This window comes from Mus caroli, chromosome 3 (assembly GCF_900094665.2).
Source record: "Mus caroli chromosome 3, CAROLI_EIJ_v1.1, whole genome shotgun sequence".
NCBI lineage: Eukaryota > Metazoa > Chordata > Mammalia > Rodentia > Muridae > Mus > Mus caroli.
Genome location: NC_034572.1, coordinates 22,792,290 through 22,815,909, shown reverse-complemented (window position 1 = coordinate 22,815,909; position 23,620 = coordinate 22,792,290). Strand labels below are relative to the sequence as shown.

General features: G+C 44.4%; 1 protein-coding gene across 6 annotated transcripts in view; it reads left to right on the top strand.

The window, feature by feature from the left end:
• The window catches only part of Fndc3b (fibronectin type III domain containing 3B), a 294,093-nt gene that overhangs the window by 36,550 nt on the left and 233,923 nt on the right, over positions 1-23,620 (top strand). The window contains exon 1 of one of the 6 annotated variants that reach the window (XM_029475083.1): positions 3,682-4,087. The exons of the other annotated variants lie outside the window; for them this stretch is intronic. The gene's annotated coding sequence lies outside the window, so the exon portion shown is untranslated. Of the gene's footprint in view, positions 1-3,681; positions 4,088-23,620 lie in introns of those variants that run through there. 6 annotated transcript variants of the gene reach the window in all.

Sequence of the window (23,620 nt, the reverse complement as noted above, 5' to 3'; positions counted from 1 at the left end):
AATTTAGGCGCATGTCTTTAATCCCAGCACTTGGGAGGCAGAGGCTGGCTCAAGAGCCAGTCTGAACCACAGAGTAAGTTTAGGACAGCCAGAGTTAAACAGAGAAATCCTGTCTTGAACCACCCCCCCCCCCCCCACACACACACAAAAGAAACCTGGTATGTCCTACATGTAGGAGATGTTGCACTTTCTTTATCTTTTAGAGAGAGTCTGAATCTTGTATCTTTCTTTAAAATTATCATATTAGGGATTTGTCCCTGAAGACAGGATTTTTAAATGATATAGGGATCTGGGGAGAAAGTGTCTGTTGTGACCATATTCCATAAGGAAGACTGTGTGGTCCAGCAGTGTGGAGAGCATCTCTGTACCTATTGGAGGTGGGATAAGCACTTGACAAGTGTACCCACACGAGCCATCTTCCAGTCTCAGGGTGGGAAGAACCCTACCTCTGCCCACCTCTGCCTTCCATCCCAGCACACTGAAAGGAGCGAGCTGCCAGCTGAGTAAATGTATGGAACTATTTGGCTTGCTTTATATGAAAACACACACACACACACACACATTTGGCATGCTTTATATGAAAAAAAAAAAAAACACACACACACTCACACACACACACATAACCCAAACCTGTTGGCCACAGCTGAGGGAAGTGTGTGCTGAACACTTAAGCCTTTAATGGTAGATATCCGCTGGCTGCCTGCCATCCAGGGAGGCTTCCTTGTTTCCAGCGATTTGAGGGGCATTCCTGAACCAGGAGTTGTGTTGGGGGTGGCATCAGGTCCTGCTGAAGCAGCTTTTTGAAGAAGAGTCACATGATTGCCATGGGCCTGAGCTTGTTGGCCCTGCGCTGGCCCTGATACAGGTGGGGAGGGAGCTTTTATTCTGCCAATGCGTCACACAGGTTAATCCACTCCCACTCACCGAAAAGTCAGCAGTTTCTATGTTTGAGGGGAAAACAAATTGGTCTGTGTGGGTTAACCCAGTTTGAATCTTGCTAAGCTACTATTATTCCAGAATTGGGAAGATAGGGCCTTAAAAGTAGGAATTTGTGGATTCTTGTAAGGACTGAAGTCATGCCTAGAATCTGGGCTGAGGCTGTGGTGTCTTCTGGTGTGTGTGTGCGTGCATGCGTGCTGACAGAGTTCTGGGAGCCCCCATCCCCTCCCCGAGTGGTCCTCTGGCCTGTTAGCATCCTGACAGGCTGGAGACCTTGTGGGAGGGATCTAGAGTCCCTGGGCTTTTGCTAAATTAGATGAGGCCTGAGCAGGAGAAGCCGATGGGAAGTGAATTAGTAAAAGGCTTTAGATAATTGGAAAGAATTTCTGTCAGGGCAGCTCTTTTTGTTTTTAACCTGCAAGATAGAAGGTTTACTCTTGTGTTGCTAGCTTTCCAGGGTGGTCTCACTTGGTGCGTTTTCCACACTGGAATTTGTGGAGGTAATAAGTAATTCCTAGAAAGCTAGCCATACCTGGGGAATTGCCAGTGCCCTTTAAGGAAGGTGCTGGTGTGGAGTGGGGCCAATCTGGTTTCTAAGTGCTCCTTTCTTGTTTGGCAAGTCTCTGCTTGTCAGGGATGATACTGTTCCTGGACATGAACAGCAGGGAGGCCAGAGAGTCAGTTGTTCCTGCTGTCCCTCGCCTGTGGCTGTGCCTGAGGATTCTCAGGTGCCAGTGAGCGTGCAGGGCAGTGTACAGTCTCAAAGCAGACAAACAAGGCTACTTTATAAAATGTTCCAACTTCACACTCAGGTCCCAGTGAATTTACTAATCAGGGAGGTCCTGCCCAGCCTGCCCAGTCAGCGCCCCAGAGCTTTAGGGAGGGGTTGGAAGACATTCATGGGGTGACTCTGGAAAGTTTGGCATAGTTCAGTAGTAACTATCTTGGGTGTTTTCAGTTTGAAAGCATCTCAAATCTCCGTAAGAGGGTCCGTGGTTAGCTTTAGGGGAGTGAAGCCTGTGCCGGAGCTCATTCTGGGGTGGAGCTGAGAGTTCAGCTCTCACCTGTAACTGAGAGACAGATCGGCACATTGTGACATTCATTTAAGGAAAAACCTGTTCATGCCTAAAGAGCACATAGGTTGTGACCCTATAGCTTGAACTTATTTAGGACATTTCATAAATATAAACTACACATACACTCAGTATCATTTAGAGTTCTGGACTCTTTGAAGAGCCTAACTTGCTGTTGTGATGGTAGCTCTCTGACCAATGATGTCAGTTAAGAACTCCACTACTTAAGTTGCTTCCCCTGGCTTGGAATGATTTATACTCCTTTGAAAATGAATTAGCTGATCATCAGGGGGTCATTTGAGTCAAAGATTTGTTTGTTTAAAACTTGATATGTAAAGACTGTAGTCTGTGGTTCATTTGCTCTGTTTCTCGAAGAGCTATCTGGCCTGCTTACTCTTGTATCCTTTTAGGACTGGCCGAGACCTTGAGCCTTACTGGCACTCGGAGGCAGTTTGATGGATTTGATGCCCGTTTGGGTTCTCCTGTGTAGCAACCATGGCAACCTGCCTCTCTTCTGCTTTTCTTCTCGGGTAGAAGTAGCTGATTCTCCATCAATCAGACATTGAACTGTGGCCTTTCATTCCTCTCATTGGCATTTGAGTTTTACTGGTTTTTGTCCTTTCCTTCGTCCCTCTTCCTCACCCTCCTCGCTTTCAGCTGTGAGGGTCGACCCTAGGTCTTACATGCTAGGTAAGTACTCTACCACTGAGCACACCCTAAGCTCCCCTTTTCCCTTTTCTTGACATTGTACAAAAATTATTGACCCAGATCTAGAATTCTGAGGTTTGGGGTGTTCATGCTTATTGACATTTTCCCCATTTGTTGTGTATGCACAGAGACTCTTGAGGTATACTCACCCCCCAACCCCCAAGCTTATGCTGCCATGTGCTATCTACTGAGATTCCTGCCTGCCAGCCAGCTCCTCTGTTTTGAGTTTTGCATTTCACAGGCTAAAAATCCTAATGTCTAGGGCTGGTGAGAAGGCACAGTGGTTAAGAATGTTTGCCGCTCTTTCAGGTACCCAGGTTTAGGTTTTAGCACCCACATGATGTTGGTGAGGGACAGGTGACACCCAGGGATTGGACTGTGTTGGTGAGGGACAGGAGAAGAGTTCCCCATTCTTTTCTTTCGTGTCATTATTCCTCAGGGCAGTTAGGTTAGGATATTAAGTTCCCAGGCGTCAGAGACCTGCTTCTAAGTGGTAGTTACTGCTGACCACCTGATTGGTTGGGAAGAGCCCCTGTTCTGTTTAGTCCCACCCTAAATATCGTGGCTGACTGTGGCTAACTGCTAACTTGCAGCACATAGTTTATGGCTGTGACGATTTCTTGAGTGCACATGATGCTTTGATCCTAGTTTATCGTAGAACAGTTCATAGTTGCATGTAAGATGTTGCTGTATGTCACGGGCACCTCTTTACTAGATCAATAACAGGAGACTCACCATTCACTAAGATTGTATGGATTAATTGCTATTTGAGGCCTTACTATGTATGAGGATTCTTTCCTGTATAGTTATATGAATTAATATGAAAATAGGTCCAGTTTTTCTTTTACAAACATTTTTTCAAGACAAAAGTTGTCTTGAATAAACTAAGCTTTATTCCTGCTTGTCCAAATCATTTCCTTTCGATGGATAAGTAGTATTCCATGTTATTTGTGAGAATAGTGTAACCGCACTGCTGTCAAATGCTTGGCATTTCTGCTTCTGGTGAGATGCTATTTGTGCAGGTTTATCTGATCCAGATGTGTGACTAGCAAGCTCCATTTCTAATTATAAGAGCAGCCGAATTCCATTATGAGCACACCACGGGATTCTCAGGCTGAGAGGCATCCTGAGAAGGACATCCAGTTCACCGTCTAGCCTTTCAGCAGGGCCACACTTCAGAAACCACTTGAGCACTGAGCAAAGCGGTGGGGAGGTGGGGACGTTACCCTCATGTATACACTGAACTCGAGTCACTGCCATTACCACCGGAAAAAGAAGACACAGTTCCGTCTGCTCTGGCTTTCTTGTGACATGGAAAAGCAGGTTCAGGGCCAGCACAGTTTGACTTCATCTGGCTGGACTTTTAGGTCTCTATCTAGAACTCTGATTGCTTTCTGCTGAAGTGCTCGGTGTTAAGGTGGAAAGGGTGGGAGACTTGGGTGGCAGTGCCAGCTTCTCAAGCAGGATGTAGCCCTCCAGCCCCTTGTCTAGAAGTGAGGTGACAGTCTGTAGTCTGTGACAGCTGAATTCCACTGGGCTGTCGTAATTCTTTCTGAAACCTAATATGGTATGAGATATTTCATTATATGTGTATTTTTGGTGATGTGCTTAAAAGATAAAATACATAAGAAATTAGGCATGTTATTAGGGCTGAGGAATTGACAAGTGTGCAGGAGGATGATTCTGAATAAATATGTGATCCTTTAACTTGACTTGAGCCTTCGGTTTACTTTTGTCTCGTACGAGATCACTGTGGCTTCTGGCTGTTTCACAGATACCTGGAAGAGGTAGAACTCCAGCATCATGAGAAAGAACCTTATGGCTTGGGTTACCAAATGGGGTACACATCGGTATCCTGGTTAGTCCTAGCTCTGGTTTCCATGGGGGGATAGACAGTTATCCAGGTGGCTTTGTCTCGCCTAGCAGCGGGTTTGTGTTGCTGCCCAACAATGGTGAAGTTGGGAACTGCTGTGCTTTTATAACATGCAGTAAGTAGGGAAGCTTGCTGCTTGTTCTAGGGGCACCTGTGCATGCACCATGCAGGTGTATGTGCACACACACACACACACATGCACACGATGTAATAAAAACATTTTAAAAGAGGAAGAGATGAGCAAGTAAACCAGCACTAGCAACTTAATAGGTTAGTGAGGCAGATTCACGCGGAGCTTGTTAAGCGCTGGACAATCTGGAGACTGACGGAAGAAAAATGCACAGACATTAGTTCGATTTCTCCCATAAATTGACATTATCTTGACTTCAGGAGGTAGCCACATTACACTAAAAATGAACAAACAGAAACCCGGGGGTACACACATCTTGTTTGGATAGTACTCCATGCGCCTTTTTGTGAAGTTAAAACAGAAGTAGCTCTTTGGATGCACACATTTGGTGGACGCCGTCTCTCAAGCATTATGATCTCTTATTTTTTTAAACTATGGAAGTTGTTCATAGTCTTTTTAAAAACCATTTTCAGATTAGAGGTGTGTGTGTGGGAGGTGGGGCTGGTCGTTGCTTGGGAAGGGTCAGTTATCTGCAAAGGCTCTAGGACAGCTAAGAAGGTTGCCCAGTGTGTGCTGAGGGTTAAGAGGCAGAGTCTGATTTTCCTATGAAAGCACTCCAGTATTCTCACGAAGACATTTTGTTGAGGGTTGGAAGGGTTAAACAGGTCAGGCAGTGGTGCACTTGGTGGGTAGGAGAACTGAGAAACATTCAAGTTAATGCCCACAGCTACAGCCAGCCTTTCGGAGTTTGGGGTTTTAGCCTTACTAAGGTTTTTTTTTTTTTTTTTTTTTTTTTTTTTTTTTTAAGGTTTACTTATTTTATGTGTTGAAGTGTTTTGCTTGCATGTCTGTCTGTAATGTTTGCAGAAGAGGGTGTTAGAACTGCAGATGTTTCTGACTTACCATGTGGGCGCTAGGAATTGAAGCAGCGTCCTCAGGAAGAACAGCCAGTGTTCTAACCTACTGAGGCTAGAACCAGCACCAACTGCTTTTTTTTTTTTTTGCTTAAGTAAAACTTTATCTTTGTCCTCTATTTATTTTTTAATGTGTGTAATGCGCATGTGTGTATACATGTTTACGTGTGTGAGGATGCACCTATGTTCAGGTGTGTGGGGTCCAGAGGATGATGCTGGTGTCTTCAGTCTCTCTCCACTTTATTTTCTGAGGCAGGGTATCGTGCTGAACTGGAGCATGGAGCTTGCTGACTTAGCTAGTCCATCCAGCCTCTCTCATCTCCATCCTGAGTGCTCTGGGATTAAGGTTGGGGCACTCTGCTCCCGCCAGGCTTCTGATGTGGGTGCTGTATGTGAACCCCAGTCTTCATGCTTATGAGCCATGTCCTCAAACAGAACCTCTGTAGTGTATGAGGCGGAGTGATTCCCTGTACCGTGTCAGGTGGTTTCCAATCGCCTGTAACGCCAGCTCCACGGGATTCATACGCACCCTCGCTCCCCAAGTAAAATTAATCTTAGAAAAGAGGGAGGCTTTTCCAGTTGCCCTGTGTGTTTTTTAATCTTACATGTTGTTTTCTTGCATAACATGTAATTTAGTTATTACTTTAATTACTTCCTCACACTGGAATCTGCTCTCCATAGAACGGGCTTTGCTCCTTTCTCCAGTGTCTGTCCCAGCACTGAACCACAGTGGGTGTCCTGCTGTTTGTCCAGTGATTCAGTAAGTCTGTGTTGCATATACATGGAGCTGCAAGGAGAAGAGGCCAGTCTCAGAGCACGGCCTCAGCCTGGGGGACTAGGTGTCTTTGAATCCCGTGGACTGCCTCATCTCATTCTCGGAGATGGAAGTTATAACCTGGAATGATAAGATGGAACGTATAGATTCGGTTTGGGTTTTGGGCTTCATTTGGTGTTAAGAGGATTCATAATTTCTTTTGAGAAACTGAGAGGCCTGGCTCTATGACATGCCTTCATGTTAGTGGAGGTGCAGAGCCAGTGGTGGTCAGCAGGGGCAGTTGCTCAGAGTGGCACAGTCCCCATCTCTCTCTGCTTACTCTGGAATACTGAAGGAAGTGTACTTTTGCCATCATGTGATATTTAATTAAATGACTAAATGTGGAAGACGGTCTCTCTGTAGCCATGTTTGAGAAGGATGAGATTGTGTTGATGGGCTCTGTCTGGGTTGGTCCTTACAGGCACTTGAACCCCATAGCACTTGCTTTGTTTGTGTCTTAGATAACTGAGCCCGCCATCCTTTTGGAGTTTGTGGTTTTAATTGCTGACAGTTGCAAAGGGGAAGAGAGAGTCACCTAAAGGAAACAAAGGAAGTAACCCCAGTGCTCTGTCTCTGGACTTTGAATGGGAAATATCTTCCTTGTTAACTGGTAATGAGTTTGGGCATTAACAGGGCTTGGCCAGGTTGGTTGCCAGCCAGGTATAACATTGCAAATACATATCTGACATTTCGAAGGCTATAAAGATGTGACTTATATATCTCTTGCCAGACAATCAGTGTTTCTATTTGTAATGGTGCTATAAAATGCAAAAGATTAAAAACAATTGCTTAAGAAAGTGAAACTTTATCAGGGGGAGTGGTTAGGTTGGTTACTGCCTTGAAATCATAACATTTGGAGTTGACGTTCCCTTCAGTATAAATGGCAGCAGTTCCTAGGGTGTGTTAGGTTGGGGAGTTTCAAACTATGCTGAGTTAGAAAAGCAGCTTATATGTTGATAATAAGTGGGTGAATAAGCAAAACGACAATTTCTTTAGCCTCATGAAACGCTCATTTAATCACGGGCTTAGCCAGGAGAGCCAATTTTATTTGACTCTTTATGTGAAAATTGAGCAAAGTTCTTACTTGAAGGGATTATGTAAGTGATGTGCTAATAGCATTTTATATGTTCTTATAATCTCTGTAAAATTGAGATTTTATTAGAAAAATTAAGATTTACACTGTTCCAGATCCCTGTTGCCCAGAGTGTTCTCAGGTAAACACTAGAACTTGAGAAAGTGTATATCCAGCAGTGTTCCGTGGTGCTGTGATTCCCTGTGTAGGTTGCTGCTTTGAGGTCACGTGTTCAGGAGTTCCACCGTTTACCTCGCAGCTGACTCGCCCGCTACTGGGGTTCCTTTTCCTGCTGGATGACACATGGTATTTGTCCCATGGCACATTGGCAATTCTCTCCTAGATGGATTCAGGAGAAAAACGACACTGCATGTACCTGTGTGCTATTTAGTTCTCCCTAATTTTTTTGTTTTGTTAGTTTTTCGAGACAGGGTTTCTCTGTTTAGCAATGGCTGTCCTGGAACTCACACCATAGACCTTTAACACAGAGATCCACCTGCCTCTGCCTCTTACCTCCTAGCAGTTTTTCTTACTTTGAACATGGGTCGATATTGACATTTCTTCAACAATACTTTCAGGGATATAATTTTGGTGACATGATTAAGTTAGCATAGAATTCAGGTAGAATGGAGACAATAATTATTGAGTCTTTATTTGGGATCCATAGGATAAAATGTTGAAAGAAATGGTTGACCTCCAGCTTGTAGGTAGGGCACCTAGCTTACTGTGGCTGTGTTCCAAGCTGCCAGCCTAGCTGTGGCTGGCTGTCTGCTCCCGGGGGAACTGTTGTCCCTCAGGTAGAGCTGACTGACTCTTAGCTTTAGCCGAGGTAGGACTCTGCCTGCAGAAGCTGGTGTGCTGGGCAGAGACAATGGGGTACCGTTTGGAGAGTTTAACTGAGTCTATATTGGAGTGGATGTTGTAAAGAGATCATTGTGTGTTGTGTGGAAAATACAAACTTTGGAGACTTAGATGGAGACTTAGATGGGGACAGGAGGCCTTTCCTTGTCCTTTGGGCCCTGAAAAATAAGAAACAGAGTACAGATGATCCCAACGGGGCTGCTGATTAAAGAACATTTTAAAAATTTCCATTGCAAATTTTAAATGCTGAAGTTATGTTTTTCAAATCAGTGCCGATTAGTAATGTGCTAGAAGGGAAATCGCATCCTGTGGTAGAACAGCAGTGCTGATGGGAAAGTGTGATTGGGAATCTCTGGTGTTTGCCAGCGGCTGTAAAAGCTCAATGGTCCCTTGCTCACCAGCTTCTTGTATCACATGAAGGAAATCAGGAGTCCCCTCCCTCAGAATAATTGGAGCAGGTAGCAGGGGCAGTCGAGTCAGTCCAGAGCGCAGAGTGCTGCCCTCTGCCTGCAGCTGCCCCTCCCCTCCCCCAGCCCTTCATTTCCCTCTACTCAAGTAAAGGAGACTTAGAACCAGGAAGCTGCCTGCCTTGTCATGTTCCAGGAACAGCTGGCAGCTCAGAAATGCTAATCTTCCAAGGTGGAACTTGAGCAATGGCTCTTCAGCAATCGGGTGTTTATGTGGCTAACTGAGGTACTGTCTGGGGAGAGTTTCTCCTTCATTGGTGATTCTAATTCCAGGTGAACCAAGTTCCAAGGCCCTCAGAGTAGGAGGGAATCTGTCCATCGCCTGGATTAAATGTACTGTAGATAAACTGAGGTGTGAGAAATTGAGTCATTCAGAGCAGAACTTGGATTCAGCTTTGGGCCTCGAGCTTGCCTTTTTCAGTGTCATGTGGATTGATTCGGGCCACATGGCATGCAGTTGGAATCCCTGAGAAATGCCTTCTTAGTGTAAATATAGTTCTTATTTGGGAGATTACTGAAGCCCAGTTCTTGACGATTATGTTTAGAAGTGTAATTGATTGCTAAGTATCACTTTAAAAATAACTGTAGGGAAGGAAGACAGCTGTCGGGAATGCGTGACTCTGTCTGTGCTAGGGGGGTTCTATGAAGTGGGTGATGCTGAAGGTGAGAAGTTTGTTCTGAAGATCGAGAAAGGAGTGCTTTCTATTCCTTTACTCCATCCACACGGGAGGATATATGTACAGTGGCCAAATGGTACTCAGGGTCTTAAGCGGTCTTTCTTATGGAACAGAGCTGGCGCTGACAGAGAGAACTGTGTTTGGGGGATTAAATTATGCAGAATTAGACTGGAGTAAATAGTCAATTTCTAGAGTTTTTTATTTTTTTATTTTTATTTATTTATTTTTTTGAGTTTTTATTTTTAAGTCAGCCTATGAGCTCTTAAAGTAAGAATTAGATTAGAGGAAATTAATCTTTTCTGATTTTTGGCTTCCAAATTAGAGGAAAGAATACAGAATACATAGAAGGTATCTTTAAAAATGCCTAATAGGATAGGAGATTAGAGGCAAGAAGTTTTGCCACAGAATTTTCTTAAACTCTGGAGAAAAAGCAGTAGAAATTCATCTGGGATGAGTGAATTTCCTGAGGGATGTTGAAGACAGGATGCAGGATGTCGGGTGGTACAGCCGTGTGCAGGCGTCTGGAGTCTTTCCTTGGATGGTCATTATTGAGTCATTGGCTGATTGAAGAGGCAGCACAGTTCCACACACAACTTGATGTGAGTTTTCTCAAGCCCTCCACAGTATGAACATATCAAGTAGTAATCGCAGGCATAGCACTGTATTAATTGAGGGGAGCGTCTTGGATCATTGAAAACAAAGATTCCAATAAAGGAATTAAGGGTCTGAGACTTTCGAGAATCCTATTTTGGATTAGTTATTTCCTGGTCCTTTGAAGTCTTAGCTGGAAAGCACAGCTACTCATAGTGCAAAACTGGATTTCCAAGGTCTTCACAGACGGTGTTTGAACAATGGAGGGATGAGTTTGCTGGTCAACCATCTCATCTCTTAGTCGTGAGTTACAAGTGTGATTTCAGCATGTATTAGTCATATGTGTCCCTGTTTTTAGCGTGACATATCTTAGATGTGGTGTTTGATAGATGAGTTCTTTCTATCAAGATAGGTGTTGCTCATGTATCTGTCTTGTCTGTCTGTCTGTTTTCTGTCTATCTATCATTTATCTCCAATCTATCTTCTATCCAGTTTTTGGAGACAGGGTCTCATGTAGCCCAGGCTGGCTTTAAACTCCCTATATACCCAAGGATGACCCTGATAATTCCTGATCCGCTTCCCTGTGCTACGATAGCAGGAGTGTATACTACCATATCCAGTTTTATGTTGAGGATGAAGCCCAGGGCTTTGTACAATCAGGGCAGCACTTTAGCAACTGAGCTGTGTTTCCCAGCTGCAGGTCTAGACTTTAATTATCAGATTCTTCTTTTAAACATTTTGAGGCATCAATGGATTCAATGTCAAATAATCTCAACTGGAGGCCGAGAGTTTGTGAGTGTGACTTGTTCAGCATTATGTGCCTGTGTCAACTCCAGGAAGGAGTGATTAAATGGATGTTGTTTTCACACTAGAGGATAAGATGACATGGATCTCGTTGCTCTTTAATCTCATGACCTTGGACAAGTCATCTCTAATGACCACTGAACTGGGGCAGTTAATCTTTCTCAACATTGCACTCTAGGCAAGCCCCAGATCAATGGGTATGGGCATGAGAAAGCAAACCTAGGGCAGTCACCAAATGGTGTGTGCTGGGAAGCAGCTACTGAATTGTGCCTGCTGGAATCACAAAGGCAGAGGTGTCCTTATTTCCCAGCACAGGGCTGTGTTGCTTGGTCATGTAGGAGGATGAGGCTGTGAACTGAACTGATAGCCTGGGCTCAGCTGACACGGTGGACTTGTTCTTTGTAGGATCTGGGTACTGAAAATTTACAACTAAGCTAAGTTTTCATCTCAGAAGTCTTCCTTTCCTATGAGAAGTATGGGAGATCCTTTGCAGGATAAGGCTGACCTTGGGACTAGGCAGAGGCTGGTGGATTCAATAGCATTCTTCTGAAGTGCTCGGGAAGGCTCTGTTTTTAAACAACAAGCACCGTGAGTCCTGATCTGTCTTAGCTGTAGCAGATAGGGCTTTAGTCAGCTGCTCAAAGCTTCTGCGGTGTTCCACTCTGTTATTTTGGTTGCTGCTTCCTTTAAATCTCTCAGATTACCAAAACTAGTTTAAGAATGGCAAGCTGTGAGAAGACCCCGTGTGTTCTGCTTGGTGTTTTCCTATAACTCTCAGGTGAGTGGCCCCACCTAGGAAATCTCAATTATTCTTGAAACTGTAGCTGTCTGACTGCTGATCTCATACTCAAAAAAAAAGATTATTATTTTTGGAACATTTTTGGATTCCTATTTTTATGTTAGGGATTTTCAACTAGTAAAATTCATGGAAATTTCAAAACTCAAAAACCCCTCTAGAGGGTCCTGGTCATCTGTGATATGGGATCCTCAACCCAAGTTATAAGTTATAAAGTCAGATCTGTAGAATCAATTTAGAAATGGGTATTATAGTGTGCAGTATACTATGCACATACTTGTGCATATCATATTTTGTAGGTGCACAAATGTATATTTGTGACTATGGTGCATAAGAAAGCATATTTATAGCTGAAATTTAGTAAGCAGCCATCAGTGTCTTCAAAAGTTTGTGTTCATTGATAGGAAATATATTTAAATACTCAATGTCAAATTTGTGTGTATATATACATATACATACATATATATGTCTGTATACACACACACACACAAAATTGTGTGTGTGTGTGTGTGTGTGTTGAGATGGTCTTTCTGTGTAGCTCTGGCTAATTTGAAGCCCACCGTGTAGACCAGACTGGCCATAAACATACAGGTATCTGCCTACTTCTGCCTCCTGAGTGCTGGATTGTATATCTTACCTATTTTGACAGTTGACATGAGCAGCCACACATGTCCTTTTCTCTTTCCAGCAATGGCCATCTTACTGACCCTATGCTGTTTGTGGGGGATAGGGACACTGAGTGATTTAGGAAGCCTCTTAGAATAAGGAGTCTGCATTTCAAACCACAGCTCCTTTGCTTTTGTTGATAATAGGCCCAGTCCATCCCTGGAGAGACCCCAACCAAATATTGTTTTGTGTAACTGTCCTCAACAGTTCCGTCTCCCATGACACTCTTCTGCCTTCCCCCTGCCCAGTGTGTGTGTAGAGTTCAGTGGAAGGAATGGTCTGGAAGTGGTTTCCTGGACCAAGCGGAGCAAAGGGAAAGGATAGAGAGATAGTAGATAGGATAACGGGTCCCGTGCACTCTCAGAATGTGGATACAGAATCTGATTGGCTTCAGAGCCGGGTGCTGCATGGGTCCTGGAGTCAGTGGGAAGAAGGAGCAGAATTGACAGATTCTTCAGAGCACGATACTTCTCAGCAACTGACTTAAAACTACCCCGCAGTTTCTGTGTGCAGGCCTCGGGCGCAGTTCTAATTTTGACCATGGCTGTTCCCATCTTCCTGTTATTCCATGGAAGTACCTTTACTATTTGAGAAAGGAAATCCTGGGGTAACTAACTGAAGGATATGCTATATAAAAAAATCTGGGCTATGATATTTTGAAGCTCTGGTATATTGGGGGATGTTTATATATTCTGCAAGTCTTAGTCAGAACTGAAATTTGTGGAGTTCTCTTTTAGACTGGATTTTGTGGCATATTTTCAAATTTAAAGTCATTTCTTGGGGGGCTCACAAACCCCATGGTCCTTGTCTGGTGGTTCTTCTGGCTGTTCAGTGAAAAGAGGGCAGAGTTTTCTTATACCTGCAGCGTTCCTGGTGAGCTGTCTCACCAACAGCTGTGGGGAGGTGAGCTCTGTGGGGAGGTAGACATTGTGGGAAGCTGGGCTGTGTTATAAGGTAGGCTTTGTGGGTTGACTAGGTGGGGAGATGGGCCGTGTAAGGAGTGAGCGGTGAGGGTGGGAGGTGGGCTGTGTGGGAGGTGGGCTATCACAGCTTGTGCATGGCTCTGCACTGGCAGTTGTGGGGTGTTTTTGTGATGGGATTGTCTTTCCTCAGATGTTCGCTCTTCTCATCTGTCACCAGAACATTTGACAAGATGACTTTACCTCTGGGATTATGTATATAGGTCCCACACGATTCAAGGGAACTTAACAACTGCTATTGCCTAGAGACCCCTCGGCCCCCAGAATCCATCGTACATTCCATGTTGATGAGACTTAAACAGACCCACAGGATCCTTCCAGAGTTGTTCCAGTAGACCATTTTGTTATTGGAGAGGACAGCCTCAGGAGTCACTTTTCTGAAGGTCCCCATGCCCCAGTGGAAAGACATAGAATTAGATGATGGTGATGGTGTTGATCCAGGTGTTCTGTGAGCCTAGGTTGTTGTGCTTGTGAGCTAGATTTTAACAATAACTCCCAAGAGGAGAAGAAGTGCTGGCTCAGTGGTAACAAGTGGGTACCTTGTTACTATGAACAAAATAGTTATGTTCAAAGAATTTTAAAATAGAACAAAGCTACAGAATAAGGATGTGAAGAAAGCAAACCTCGTTCTGTTTAGTTGCAGAGCCAGGGATTGAACGTAGGTCCAGGCCAGTATTAGCAAAATGCTCTACTGTTGAGCTAGGCTCCCAGCATGGTTTTCTATAGCTGCTAATAGGCTTGTGTTGTAAGCTGCTGGGACCAAAGAGTTGAAACTTAAAAATATTTTAAAAGGTTGTAAAGTAACACTTTGCACTAAGCTCAGGTCAATTCACTGAAGAAAAGATAAAAAGCTAAATGAACTACCTTCACCGGCCTTGTACAAGGGTATTACAGCATCCTGTGTGCTAGACCTTCATGGCCCGCTTATTAAAGCGCCACCATGTCCACGTGTGCCGGGCCTTCTCCTTTGCCTCCGACTCAAGCACTCTCAGAGCAGTGTCTAGTCTTGAAGCTCAGTGCATGACCAGTGTCATGGGCAGGAATATAGATTTTAATCTTTTCATCCCTGTTTTGTGGCTAGATAAGCGTTGGTGAGACATGTTACAAACATGCTTGGTGGGACATGGTTTTGTGGGTAAGGTGCTTGTAGAGAAAGCACAAGGTCCTGAGTTTGAATCCCTAGAACCCATGTAAGGCTAGATGTGCTTGCATGCAGCCGTAACCCAGTGTTAGGTGCTGACATGGGAGGTAGAGATAGAGGCTCTCCTGAAGCCAGCCAGTAAGACTGCGTATGCAAACTGGGAACAAGAGAGCTTGTCTTGAACAAGGTGAGGACAGATACCTGACCTACACGTACACACCAGGACACATGTGTGCCCTCTCAGATTACAAAAAAATAACAGGGAAACAACTATTGCCATTGTGTCTCTATTGCCTGCAACAGTTAGTCCAGTGATGAGCTGTCCAGGTTTGTTCCTGTGCTATGTAAAGTTGAGGTACTGATTGGGTTTGCATGTGTGGCAAACCACAAAGGTGCGTGATGAACAGTTTGTTTTTCAGATTGCTCCCTTCAAGGAACTGTGTCTTCTTTCCCCTTCCTAACAAAGTGAAATTTAAAACTTTTAAAATTTTATTTTATTATTTTATGCATATCAGTGCTTTGCCTGCGTGTATGTCTGTGCACCACATTCGTGCCTGGTGTCTGAGGGGATGATGCAGTTGCTGGGAATCGAACCCAGAGCCTTTGCAACAATAAGTGCTCTTAATTACGGAGCCTATCCCCAACTTTTTTTTTTTTTGTAATATAAAGCTGGACCTCGTAAAGCTGGGCTGTGTGTCCAGCTACTCAGGACATTGAGGCAAGAGGTTCACAAATTCAAGGCCTGTCTTGGCTATGTGAGTCCAACCTTAGCCAGGGCAACTGAGTGAGACCCTGTTTTGAAATTTAAAGTAAAAAGAGGCCTGAGAGTCTGGCTCAGTGGGAGAGGGCTCCTCTAGCATGTTGAGGCCCTGGGCTCCCTGGTGTTGCCAGGAGGAAAAAGGACAGCATTAGAAAAGGCAAAAGCTTCAGTTCACCTACTTAGTGTGACCACATCACCTCACCTTTCTCTACTTTCCTTTGTCCCCTACCCCCTCCCTATTTTTTCTCTCTTCTAACACCCTAGCATTCTTGACAGGATTTCCTTGTGTTCAGGCAACCGTGACCCTGTGGCCCTGTACTACTGCCTCTGATCTGATGGGATCATAGTAGGTAGCCACCTCCTTAGCATCCTGTATCAGTCCAGGAGAACATATGATAATTAACATATGATAATTAATCACTCCTTTTCACACAAGTAGGATGACCGTCTGGGCTTGTTTCTGCCAACCCATCCATCTCTGAATGGCTGTGCCATGATTGCAGATTCCTTTCTACATCCTTTCGAGTTGCCATGGTGTTTGCTTGCATCGATGAAGTACCTCCCAGCTTCCAGGTCATGCTTGGCCGTTTGCTTTTATACCCATAAGGTATTTGGAGTCATGCCATATATTTTGCCAACCTGGTTCTCTATTAATAATTTTACTGGCAGGGTTATACTTCATTGCCCAAGGTTAAGTGTTTGGGGCCAAGTATCCTTGCATTGATTGCTGGTATGTGCTAGATGTGAAGGAGGTGTGAACAGCAGTAAGGAAGACATGTCCTTATGTTGCTCTAGGGAGGTTTCGAATGAACTTTTTTGGCTTTCTAGAAAACTTGCATACATGGCAGACATAGATGCATAATTGTATTCTAATTAATTCACAGAGTTCATTCATAATTCTGTTTAAGAGCTGCATGCATCTGCCTGGTATGTCATTCCAGTGGAATATCATTTCCAAAGAAAACAAACATACTTTCAAGTGCTAACCAGTCATCATCTCTTTTTCCTAGTTTCTTCTCCCATCTTTCTGCCAAGATTAGGAACCAGTCCTTCCTTAGGTTATTATTTATTTATTTATGAATGACAGGATCTCTTGTAGGTCTCAAACTCAGTATGTAGCCAAGGGTGAGCTTGCGTTGATCATACTTCTGTTCCTGAGTGCTAGGACTGCAGGCATGCACCACCTCGTCTGGTTTATACTGTGCAAAGGGCATCCCCAGGGCTTTGTTCCTGCTGGGCAAACACTGCACCAGCTGAGCTCCATCTCCAGGCTTAGCCTTCAGAGTTAACATAGCCATCCAAGACAAGAGATAGGAGTTGAGCGGTATCTCAGTGGGTAAGAACACTTACTTGGCAACCATAAGACCCTTAGTTCAAGTCCCCAGCAGCCATGTAAGAAGACGGGTGTGGATACAGGGTGTGCCTGTAACCTCAGGACTGGGGACTGGAGACGAGCCAATCCAGAGCCCTTGCTTGCCAGCCAGTGTAGTCAGAAAGGTAAGGTACACGTTCAGTGAGAGCCCTTTATCTGGGTGGCAAGGGAGAGAGCAATGGAGGAAGGCGCAGACTCCTTGCTTTTGCCTCCACATGCTTGTGTGCATGCGCGGGCAGTGTGTCCACACACGAATGTGCACGGAACACACACACACGCATACAATCACCAAGATTGACATGCTCTCACACCTTTCAGTCATGCTGCTTCAGAGTGTATGATTGCGAGCAGTTATCACTCACTTCATAACTTCCTATGTTTTAAGACTTAACCTCTCTATGCAATGTTACAGTATATGGGAACATGGACTAAAGTGTGGGATGAATATTTTCACGAGGTTTTGAGAGGGCTGGTGGAGTGGGGTGAGTCTGCAGAGATAGGAGTGGGTAGTGACTTCAGCATTGGAAGTCTAGGCCTACTCTGGGGAACATGTCTGACCCCACCCTGGGTGTCTCTCCCCCCAGAGCTTTTCAGCTCTTTTGTGCCAGTTCTAGGCGAACAGAGTTGCCTCAGCTAAAGTATGTAACAGATTCTATTCTTAGGCTTATCCTAGCTGGTTCTCACTTGATTGGCAGGGTGCACTCCACCCAGAAAGTCTGATTTATTTTGGCAAAAAGAGGAGGCTTTTATGGAGCAGGTTATCTAAAAAAAGTAACCCTAGGGAACAGGCCCCACCCGAGCTGTTTGGGTTGGTCCGGGTGAGCATGCCTAATCGAGGGCTTACTCAGCAAGATGACCCAAGGGCTGCCTTTGTGAATGTTACCAAACTCTTACTTAACCACAGATGTTCTGCCATTGTCTGTCCCACAGTCAGAGATGAATGGTGGCAATTAGTTCTGTGAGATTTGGATAAACCTAGCTGAGTTCTGTCAAGCTTTTTTAGTTCTATGGTAGCTTCTAAGTATTTCGTTACTAAAATTCCAGCACTCACATGGTAGAAAGTAACTGAGTTATATGGGTTTTTAAAAGTTAATTTTTATCATTATATAAATTATAGATGCTCATTATAGGTTATTTTAAACATATAAGTAGAAAAGGAAACCCATAACTCCTTTACTGCCGCATGAGCCAGTAGGTAAGCTTGGGAGCAGTTTGGTTCTAGTTCCGTGTGGTGTTTAAATAATGTATGTAATCTGACCGCGCATTTCCTGAGCGGTACACTCCGCGCACCTCCTCGGGACATGCCTGGTTTGCCTTCCTCCTGTTGTACAGTGGCTTCCTGAAGGCAAAGAGAGAGGTAGGATTTCTGGGCTGGGGAGATGGCATGCAAACATGTGAACCGGAGTTTGAGCTCTGGTACTGACTATATGCAAAGTGGGCTGCAGTGGGCAAGCGGGATGCGATGGGTAGGCCTGCACCCAAGCCAGCCAGTCAAGGCCAGTCAGCCCTTGGGAAAATAATTTCATGGCTTGGGGCTTTAATTTTCTAAATTAAATTTCATTGAAAAAAATCTATGTTTGTGTGCCCATGTGTGTGCAAGCCAGAGATGGCCTTGAATGTTGCTCCTCAGAGGCCAGTCACTCTCTCTGTCTCAGTGGCTTACTCACTGATGAGGGGCCGTTCTGGGGATCAAGCCTCGGTCTTCGTGTGTGTGTGTGTGTGTGTGTGTGTGTGTGTGTGTGTGTGTGCATTTTATTTATTAAGCAAAATGATGCCTTGAGAGATTTATCTAGAAAAAGGGAATGGGACCTTTGACAGCTTTGCTTTCACCTTGGGAGGGATTCCAGAGAACTGCAGTGAACAACACTAGCTTTGTTGGCTTAACCGTGTAGGCAGCCAGGGCCTTTGAACATGGCATTTGGAGTGGCTCACCATTCTGGCGACCTTGGAAAGTTCTGTGGAACTGCAGAGGTGCTCTGTGTCGAGGCCTGCTTCCTTTGTGGACCTCCTATTGTGGAGGTCCTTTGAATGGGAGATCTGTGAACAAGGTTCCCACAGCTCACACGGTGGCCTCTGGGTAATGTAGATATGCACTCCACTGCGGGTCAGGCAACAGTGCCTGGCGAGAAGCCCCTTGCAAAGACAGAGATTTTGGAGTTCCACTTATTTATAGTGGCCAGTGGAAAATTAATATGCCTGTTAAATCTATTTTTAAAAATGAAAGGGAAGTCTCTGGTCCACAGTGCATCTGCTGAATGCGAGTCTGTTTGCTGTGGTGTGTTTTGCTCGTTCCCTGCTTTAGGAAGTGTTTCAATGTCTTCTTCATCATTCTCTCTGAGCTTGAGACTTGAGGTTCTTGTCTGAAGAGTTCTCCTTCAGCCTCAGGAAAACAACTTTTTCTTTTGTTATTTGAATATATGTATATGTATGTGTGTGTGTGTGTATATATATATATATATATATATATATATATATATATATGCCTAGAGAATACTTAATGAAATTGTTGCAACATTTCAGACGGGCTTAAGTGAGCATCTGGCAAGGGTGCAGTGGGTGGAGCAGGAAGCATTCTCACCTAGGCACGAGCACACAGGCTTGGTTGTCTGGACACTGGTGATGTTGATCTTTGCTTTTAGTGGAGAGTGTGAGTCTGCTTATAGGGGCATAGGGAGGCAGAGTTTGCATTGCTCATGGGCCAACTGTGTCTGAGCGCTCCACAGACACTCGAGCGCTCCATAGACACTCCGTTTTGATGAGGTGTGGATCTCTGTAGTAGCTTCTATCTGTTGCAAAAAGAAGCTTTAGTCATGATGGATGAGCGATACATTTACCAGGCGGGACTGAAGTTGGGCCCCACTGAAAAATATTTTCTGTGGTACTGGAGAGATGACTCAGTGGTCAAGAGTACGCAGTGCTCTTGAAGAGGACCCAAGTTCAAGTCCCAGCACAGGTGGAGAGTGGCTTACAACCTCCTATTCCAGAAGATCCAAAATCCATGGGCACTCATGTGCACATACCTGCACATATATACACACACCTGCACATATATACACACACCTCCACATATATACACACCTGCACATATATACACACACCTCCACATATATACACACCTGCACATATATACACACACCTTCACATATATGCACACCTGCACATATATACACACACCTGCACATATATACACACACCTGCACATATATACACACCTGCATATATATACACACACCTGCACATATATACACACCTGCATATATATACACACACCTCCACATATATACACACCTGCACATATATACACACACCTTCACATATATACACACCTGCACATATATACACACACCTGCACATATATACACACCTGCACATATATACACACACCTCCACATATATACACACCTGCACATATATACACACACCTCCACATATACACACCTCCACATGATTACAAATAATAAATATTATTTTAAAACGAAGATTAAGGCTGGGGAAGGCTCTGAAGATATTCGCCTTTTCAACACTAGTCAGATTTCAAAGATAGGAAAGAAGCCACAGCTGGGAAGCCAAATTTAGACAATGGGGCTTATAGATGAAAGGCCTTAGACAGAGTGGAGGTCTGCAGACATGTGCAGAGTTTTGCCAGAAGTGTCTAGTGTGGATTTGTGCCTAGCTAATCCCATATAGTGTTTCACCGTAATGCCGTTTACCCTCCTGCCTTTATTTTAGACTCCCGCAGCAGGGCCTGGCACACAGCAGTATTTGTTAGGCGGGGTCTGATTGTCTTTGGCCAGGTTCGCCGGCATTTGAGTGCCTTTTTGACCAAGTACTTTTGGAATATGGCTACTACGTTACTTTGTTTCTTTCAGAAAGAAGTGTTCAAGGTTTTTCTAGGTATTAGATAAAAAGCCTTAAAAATGGCCGTCTCAAAAAGTGCTGCAGCAAAGCTCACTCTGAGAAACTCCCCAGCAGTCTGTCTGTGACCGCCTAGCTGCCCTCTCCTGTCGTCATTTTGCTTCTGTGTTTAATGATGACACACCTCCTGTCACCAGGGGGCCACTTTAGCCCTTTATATTTTATTTCTGCCCTTTTTTTCTGCTCTTAAGCTTTTTTAATGCCTTGTTACACTTTCTTGTGTGTGTGTGTGTATGTTACAGAATGTGTGATTGTGTGTGTATGAGTGTGTGTTATAGTGTGTGTGATTGTATGTGTATGAGTGTGTGTATGTATGTTACAGTGTGTGTGATTGTGTGTGTATGAGTGTGTGTTATAGTGTGTGTGATTGTATGTGTATGAGTGTGTGTATGTATGTTACAGTGTGTGTGATTGTGTGTGTATGAGTGTGTGTTATAGTGTGTGTGATTGTATGTGTATGAGTGTGTGTATGTATGTTACAGTGTGTGTGATTGTGTGTGTATGAGTATGAATATGTTCCAGAGGTTAGGTTTGGCCCTCTCCTTCCCCCATGTTGGTTGCAGGGATTGACTTGAAGTAAAAGCAGGTGCTGACCATTCACTTTTACCATGGAGTTTTTGCTCCATGCTGTGTTCTACGTCTTTGCCATCTGGGCTAAGAGATTGGATGATGGAGTAAGTTAACTCCCCTCAAGGTATCTATCTTAAAATGTTCCGAGATCTCTGCCTTGCTAAGGTTTCACTGAAGCCGAAAGCTTATTGCCATTGTAGAAGGCATTGGGTACGCCTGGGAGACGAGGTGTGGCACTCTTAGGGTCCCTGTAGAATTTACCTCTTCTGGGTTTGGTCTTTGTGGTCATTTCATATAGCCATCAGACCCTCCTGGCCATTTTGTGTCTGTCCACTCATCCAGGTTTGTTCTGTGCTGAGAGTCCCTGATCTCTGAGAGCTCACTAGGAGCCCTGGCTCACTGCCGGCATCTGCACTTCCTACTTCTCTTGGGCAGAGACTTAGATGTCATGGGAGTTGTGCCGACCATTCACAGGAATGTCGTGAGGCCTGATAGAATTAGTGTGAATGATGCTCAGAACTCCTGCAGACCCTTCCAGAAAGCAGCGCGTTGATTATGCTCACAAGACCCCCTCTGTCCCCCGCTAAAGGGTGCTATACCTAGTTGTTAGTACCCAGGCAGGTGTTGAGATAGTTTACATGTGAGCTTCATTCACACTAGATCTCTAAGTAGAGATATAAAAATGCAGGTTGGTTGTATGAAATGATCTAGAAGTCATGTGCTGAAGAACCAATTACTTATTCTGTGGGCAGAGAGATTGAGAGTCAGGGAGCCTGTGCTGAAGTATTCAGACACCTGAAATGCAGCCTAAGTGCTTCCAGGGTGCCGGTCGTGCTGTGCCTGCAGGCTGCCTGAGGCGTGCGCTGGGCCTGGAAGGGATCACAGGGTTTCTGACTCCTATTCGACCACCATAGAAGGCGTTCACCGTGGCCCAGACTGGTTCCGACTTTCCTTATATTGTCCCTTGGGAAAGAGTAGAAGGAAATATACATGAAATTCCACATCTCACTTATAGAAACTACATGTTTGCAGTTACAGTCATCCTTAGCAAAAGTATGCTGCTAAGCTGGCTCGGCTTCCAGTGAGCAGGGCTCATGGTTCTGGAATGTTTTCTTGTGATGCTAGGCTGCCATCCTTGGGATGTCCAGGCGGGGTGTCAGAGGTACTGTGGTATGAAGGGACCTGGAATCTAAGTGTTCCCAGTAAAAGTGTCTGGTTCTGTCAGCAGCCTTACTTAAATACTATTCAAAAACAATGAACTAAACAAACCAACCCTTGGTAAACTTTTTCCGTAGATAAGCCCCTTTCCTCTCTCGGTTAATATTTGCAGAACTGAGATATGGATTTGGGATCTAGAGATTGTGTCTATACAGTGATGTAATTTTTCCTTTCTTGTCTCTAAAGTTTGGTGTGTGGGGCGTGCTCTGAAAGAAGCCTCTGTATATTCATAGGAACTTATATTTGGACTTTTTCCCTCCTGAAAATAGTATTTTCCCTAAGTAACTCTGGGTGTTCTGCCATGACTGTACTGTGAAAGCCACTTAAAAGTATATTCAAAGCCAAGTTACAAGGAGAAAAGCGTCTGTGACCACTGTCCTGGCCCGTCAGGTGTCCAGGTTCTGTCCCCAGCCCACACCTATGGATCTGTGGAGTGTCGATGACAGGCCTGCACAGCCAGCGAGTTAGTTCCCTTCCCTTTCTCTCGAGAGCAGGATGGGAGTTCTCGGGGGCTTGCCATTCATTTTGTTCTGCTATAGTTTTATTTTTAATGGAAAGAACTCTATTTCACAGGATTTCTGTCAAAGCTTCCATGCTTCTAATTGGTTGCAAAAAGCCAGAATATTTTTAAGCTTAAGATTTTTTTCCAGACGGCTGTGATTTGACTTCGCTAATGAATACATATCAGACAAGAAGGCAAATTCCAGACTATTCGTGCCTCAACCAACCAGCTGGGCACATACCTCTCGGTACTGCTCATGTCTCAAGAGGGTTTTCTGCATGAGCAATTATCACCTCCCTTTCCTTCATTCGGGTGGCAAGCCATGGCAAGTGTCTTTCCTGCACGGGGTAGAACTCAGCTGTAAAATTAGATTTCATTGGCATAAAAACACAGCAGCCGCCAGCACAACGTGTGTTTTGGTTCTCATCCTTCGACTGAAGTTCTTCCTCCCTTTAATAAGGAGGCCGAAGCCACTCCCAAACCAGTAAGACAGTTAAGGCTTCACAGGCTCCGGTTTGATTCTAGCTTTAGTTTAATCTGTAGTGAGTAAGCAGGGCAGGGAATTGGTGCTAAAAACATAATCTCTTAAGAACAGAAAGGAGTGTGAGGGCTCATCTCTAATTCTGCTACTTTATAAAAAGACAGAATTAATTGCTCAATTTTGGAGTCAATTACTGATAAACTCCAGATTAAAACTTTCATTTTCTAGTAGTGAGTGTTGTGACAGCCTCCCCATCTGGTCCCTTCCCCCTCCATTCTCCCTCCTCCTTTCTACCT